The sequence below is a fragment of the Arachis hypogaea genome, chromosome 12 (assembly GCF_003086295.3).
Source record: "Arachis hypogaea cultivar Tifrunner chromosome 12, arahy.Tifrunner.gnm2.J5K5, whole genome shotgun sequence".
In the NCBI taxonomy this organism is placed as follows: Eukaryota; Viridiplantae; Streptophyta; class Magnoliopsida; order Fabales; family Fabaceae; genus Arachis; species Arachis hypogaea.
In genome coordinates, this window is record NC_092047.1 from 35157330 (window position 1) to 35163675 (window position 6346).

The 6346-nt window shown below is 37.0% G+C and overlaps 1 non-coding gene across 1 annotated transcript; it reads left to right on the forward strand.

Moving 5' to 3' along the window:
- Positions 1–1852: 1852 nt before the first annotated feature.
- On the forward strand, positions 1853–1960 carry LOC112730773 (small nucleolar RNA R71). Its single transcript, XR_003166583.1, has one exon. It is a non-coding gene; the product is annotated as a small nucleolar RNA R71 (small nucleolar RNA).
- The last annotated feature ends 4386 nt before the right edge of the window (positions 1961–6346 follow it).

A 6346-nucleotide genomic window follows, 5' to 3' on the forward strand; every position in this document is an offset into this window, starting at 1 on the left:
TTTTTGATTCCGTTTTCAATTTTTATATTTATTTTGTGACTCCACATGATCATGAACCTAAGAAAACATGAGAAACAAAAATAAAATTAGATAAATAAACATTGGGTTGCCTCCCAACAAGCACTTCTTTAATGTCAATAGCTTGACAGTGGGCTCTCGTGGAGCCTCACAGATGTGCAGAGCTTTGTTGAAACCTCTCAATACCAAACTTAGAGTTTGGATATGGGGGTTTGACACCAAACTTAGAGTTTGGCTGTGGCTTCCCAACACCAAACTTAGAGTTTGACTGTGGGGGCTTCGTGTGACTCTGCTTTGAGAGAAGCTTTTTATGCTTCCTCTCCATGGATGCAGAGAGAGATCCTTGAGTTTTAAACACAAGGTTGTCCTCATTTAATTGAAGGATCAATTTTCCTCTATTCACATCAATCACAGCTCTTGCTGTGGCTAGGAAAGGTCTTCCTAGGATGATGGATTCATCCTCTTCCTTTCCAGTATCCAGGACTATGAAATCAGCAGGGATGTAAAGGCCTTCAACCTTTACTAACACGTCCTCTACTTGTCCATAAGCCTGTTTTCTTGAATTGTCTACCATCTCTAATAAGATTTTAGCAGCTTGTACCCCATAGATTCCTAGTTTCTCTATTACAGAGAAGGGCATGAGGTTTATCCCTGAACCAAGGTCACACAGAGCCTTAAAGATCATGGTGCCTATAGTACAAGGTATTATGAACTTTCCAGGATCCTGTCTCTTCTGAGGCAATGTTAGTTGATCCAGATCACTTAGTTCATTGGTGAACAAGGGAGGTTCATCTTCCCAAGTCTCAATGCCAAATAATTTGGCATTTAGCTTCATGATTGCACCAAGGAACTTGGCAGCTTGCTCTTCAGTAACATCCTCATTCTCTTTAGAAGAGGAATACTCATCAGAGCTCATGAATGGCATAAGGAGGTTCAATGGAATCTCTATGGTCTCTAGATGAGCCTCAGAGTCCTTTGGTTCCTCAGAGGGAAGCTCCTTATTGATCACTGGACGTCCCAGGAGGTCTTCCTCCTTGGAATTCAGGTCCTTTCCTTCCCTTATAGGTTTGGCCATGGTGCTTATGTCAATGGCCTTGCACTCTCCTTTTGGATTCTCTTCTGTATTGCTTGGGAGAGTACTAGGAGGGATTTCAGTGATCCTTTTACTCAGCTGGCCCACTTGTGCTTCCAAATTTCTAATGGAAGACCTTGTTTCATTCATAAAACTTACAGTGGCCTTGGATAGATCAGAGACTAAGTTTGCTAAATTAGAGGTAGTTTGTTCAGAGTTCTCTGTCTGTTGCTGAGTGGATGATGGAAAAGGTTTATTATTGTTAAACCTGTTTCTTCTACCATTATTAAAGCCTTGTTGAGTCCTTTGATCCTTCCATGAGAGATTTAGGTGATTTCTCCATGATGGACTGTAGGTGTTTCCATATGGTTCACCCATGTATTTTAACTCTGCTATTGCAGGGTTCTCAGGATCATAAGCTTCTTCCTCAGAAGATGCCTCTTGAGTACTGTTGGATGCAGCTTGCATTCCATTCAGACTCTGAGAAATCATATTGACTTGCTGAGTCAATATTTTATTCTGAGCCAATATGGCATTCAGAGTATCAATTTCAAGAACTCCCTTCTTCATAGGCGTCCCATTACTTACAGGATTCCTCTCAAAAGTGTACATAAACTGGTTATTAGCAACCATGTCAATGAGTTCTTGAGCTTCTGCAGGCGTTTTCTTTAGGTAAATGGATCCACCAGCAAAAGTGTCCAATGACATCTTTGATAGCTCAGATAAACCATCATAGAATATATCCAGGATGGTCCATTCTGAAAGCATGTCAGAAGGACACTTTTTGGTCAACTGTTTGTATCTTTCCCAAGCTTCATAGAGGGATTCACCATCTTTTTGTTTGAAGGTTTGAACATCCACTCTAAGCTTGCTCAGCTTTTGAGGAGGAAAGAACTTGGCTAAGAAAGCCGTGACCAGCTTATCCCAAGAGTTCAGGCTATCTTTAGGTTGAGAGTCCAACCATATTCTAGCTCTGTCTCTTACAGCAAAAGGGAAAAGCATGAGCCTGTAGACTTCAGAATTTACTCCATTAGTATTAACAGTATCACAGATCTGCAAGAATTCAGTTAAGAACTGAAAAGGATCTTCAGATGGAAGTCCATGAAACTTGCAGTTCTGCTACATCAGAGAAACTAGCTGAGGTTTCAGCTCAAAGTTGTTTGCTCCAATGGTAGGGATGGAGATGCTCCTTCCATGTAAATTGGAATTAGGTGCAGTAAAGTCACCAAGCATTCTCCTTGCATTATTGTTGTTGGGTTCGGCTGCCATCTCCTTTACTTGTTCGAAATTTTCAATAAGGTTGTCTCTGGATTGTTGTAATTTAGCTTCTCTTAGTTTCCTCTTCAGAGTCCTTTCAGGTTCTGAATCAGCTTCAACAAGAATACCTTTTTCTTTGTCCCTGCTCATAAGAAAGAGAAGAGAAAAAGAAAAGAAGAGGAATCCTCTATGTCACAGTAAAGAGGTTCCTTATTGTTAGTAGAAGAAGAAAAGAAGAAAAAATTCGAACACAGATAGAAGAGGGGGTTCGAATTTGGTGAGTGATGTGAGAAAGAGATGTTAGTAGATGAATAAATAAATAGAAGGGGATGAGGGAGAAGAATTTTCGAAAAATATTTTTGAAAAAGAGTTAGTGATTTTCGAAAATAGTTTTTGAAAAAGGTTAGTGGCTTTTTCGAAAATTCAAAAAAAAAAATAATTAGTTTAATTAAGAATAAATTTTGAAAAAGAGGGAAGATATTTTCGAAAATTAGAGAGAGAGAGTTAGTTAGGTGGTTTTGAAAAAGATAAGAAACAAACAAAAAGTTAGTCAGTTAGTTGAAACAAATTTGAAAATCAATTTTTGAAAAGATAAGAAGATAGGAAGTTAGAGAAGATATTTTGAAATCAAATTTTTTTTGAAAAAGATAAGATAAGAAGATATTTTTGAAAAGATATGATTGAAATTAGTTTTGAAAAAGATTTGATTTTTAAAATCAAAATTATTGACTTGATTCACAAGGAATCACAAGATATGATTCTAGAACTTTAAAGTTTGAATCTTTCTTAACAAGCAAGTAACAAACTTGAAATTTTTGAATCAAAACATTAATTGATGATGTTATTTTCGAAAATTATGATGTAAAATTAAGAAAAATATTTTTGAAAAATATTTTTTGAATTTTCGAAAATAACTACGAAAAAAGAAAAAGATTTGATTTTTGAAAAAGATTTTTGAAAAAGATAGGATTTTTAAAATGAAAATTTTATTTGACTCATAAAAACAACTAGATTTTAAAAATTTTTGAAAAAGTCAAATCTAATTTTTGAAATTTTAAGAGAGAAAAAGGGAAAGATATTTTTTTTTATTTTTAAATTTTTATGATGAAAGAGGAAAAACATGAAAAAGACTCAATGCATGAAAATTTTGGATCAAAACAATGAATGCATGCAAGAATGCTATGAATGTCAAGATGAACACCAAGAACACTATGAAGATCATGATGAACATCAAGAACACATTTTTGAAAAAAAAAAATTTTAATGCAAAGAAAACATTCAAGACACCAAACTTAGAATTCTTTAATGCTTAGACACTAAGAATTCAAGAATGCATATGAAAAACAAGAAAGGACACAAAACATGCAAATGCAAAGATCAAACAAGAAGACTTACCAAGAACAACTTGAAGAGCATGAAGAACACTATGAATGCATGAAAATTTTCGAAAAATTCAAGATGAACATGCAATTGACACCAAACTTATAACATGACTCAAGACTCAAACAAGAAACACAAAAATATTTTTGATTTTTATGATTTTATGAATTTTTTGTACTTTCTTTTAATTTTTTCGAAAATCATTTTGAAAAAGAAAAATAAGGATTCCAAAATTTTTAATATGAATTCCAGGAATCTTATGCTCTTTAATCTAAAGCTCCAATCAAAGGGTCAGGCATGGCTTAATAGCCAGCCAAGCTTTAGTATGTAACTCAAACATGACATGCCTGACATACCCTACAGTCGTCCAAGCTTCACATGCTTCCTGAAACACTAGAATTCATTCTTAAAAATTCTGAAGAAAAATATATTTTTGAAAACATTTTTATTTTTTTCGAAAACAAAGGAGAAATTTTTGAAAGATTTTTTTTTTCTTTTGAAAAAAATTTTTGAAAACTTTTTGAAAAGAAAACGAAAAGAAAGTTACCCAATCTGAGCAACAAGATGAACCGTCAGTTGTCCAAACTCGAACAATCTCCGGCAACGGCGCCAAAAACTTGGTGTTGTTGCCGGATCAAAACTTGGCACTGATGTTACCGGACCAAAAGCTTGCCGAAAACTCAAACAATCCCCGGCAACGGCGCCAAAAACTTGGTATGCGAAATTGTTACTCAGGTTGTGAATTATTGTTCGAAATTGATTCCCTGGCGATGGCACCAAAAACGGATGCACAGAACCATGGTCTAAACATATCTTCACAACTTCGCATAACTAACCAGCAAGTGCACTGGGTCGTCCAAGTAATACCTTACGTGAGTAAGGGTCGAATCCCACGGAGATTGTTGGTATGAAGCAAGCTATGGTCACCTTGTAAATCTCAGTCAGGCGGATATAAAGTGGTTATGGAGTTTTCGAAATTAATTAATAAAAGAAGGATAGAAATACTTATGTAATTCATTGGTGAGAATTTCAGATAAGCGCATAGAGATGCTTTTGTTCCTCTGAACCTCTGCTTTCCTGCTGTCTTCATCCAATTAGTCTTACTCCTTTCTATGGCTGGCTTTATGTAAGGATGTCACCGGTGCCAATGGCTACTTTCAATCCTCTCGGGAAAATGGTCCAAATGCTCTGTCACAGCACGGCTAATCATCTGGAGGCATCACCCTTGTCGTTGGTTGCATCCTATTCCTCTCTGTGAAAATGGTCTGATGCGCTGTCACTGCATGACTAATCACCTTGGAGGTTCTCGATCATACTGGAATAGAATTTACTATCATTTTGCGTCTGTCACTACGCCCAGCACTCGTGAGTTTGGAGTTCGTCACAATCATTCAATCCCAAAATCCTACTCGAAATACCACAGACAAGGTTTAGACTTTCCGGATTCTCATGAATGCCGCCATCAATCTAGCTTACACCACAAAGATTCTGATTAAGAGATCTAAGAGATAATCATTCAATCGAAGGTAGAACGGAAGTGGTTGTCAGGCACGCGTTCATGGGGAATGATGATGATTGTCACATTCATCACATTCAGGTTGAAGTGCGAATGAATATCTTAGAAGCGAAATAAGATGAATTGAATAGAAAACAGTAGTACTTTACATTAATCTTTGAGGAACAGCAGAGCTCCACACCTTAATCAATGGAGTGCAGAAACTCTACCGTTGAAAATACATAAGTGAAAGGTCCAGGCATGGCCGAATGGCCAGCCCCCAAAACGTGATCACAGATCAAAATATAATCCAAAGATAAAACTCAGGATGTCTAATACAATAGTAAAAAGTTCTATTTATAATAAACTAGCTACTAGGGTTTACAGAAGTAAGTAATTGATGCATAAATCCACTTCCGGAGCCCACTTGGTGTGTGCTTGGGTTGAGCTTGAATGTTACACGAGCAGAGGTCCTTCTTGGAGTTGAACGCCAGGTTGTAACGTATTTCTGGCGTTCAACTCTGGTTTGTGACTTGTTTCTGGCGTTTAACTCCAGACAGCAGCGTAGAACTGGCGTTCAACGCCCTTTTACGTCATCTAAACTCGGCCAAAGTATGGACTATTATATATTACCGGAAAGCTCTGGATGTCTACTTTCCAACGCAATTGGAAGCGCGCCATTTTGAGGTCTGTAGCTCCAGAAAATCCACTTTGAGTGCAGGGAGGTCAGAATCCAACAGCATCAGCAGTCCTTCTTCAACCTCTGAATCTGATTTTTGCTCAAGTCCCTCAATTTCAGCCAGAAAATACCTGAAATCACAGAAAAACACACAAACTCATAGTAAAGTCCAGAAATGTGAATTTAACATAAAAACTAATGAAAACATCCCTAAAAGTAACTAGATTCTCCTAAAAACATACTAAAAACAATGCCAAAAAGCGTATAAATTATCCGCTCATCAGCAATCTTTCCATCTGACTTTCTTTGCTTCACCTCTCAGATTTTTCTCTGTGTCACTTGGGAAGCTATCAATAGGTTTGGGAATCTTCTCAGATAGGTATCCCACTTGAAATTCCAGCCTCTTGATGGTGTCTCCCTGATTCTTGATATTGGCTCGCACCTC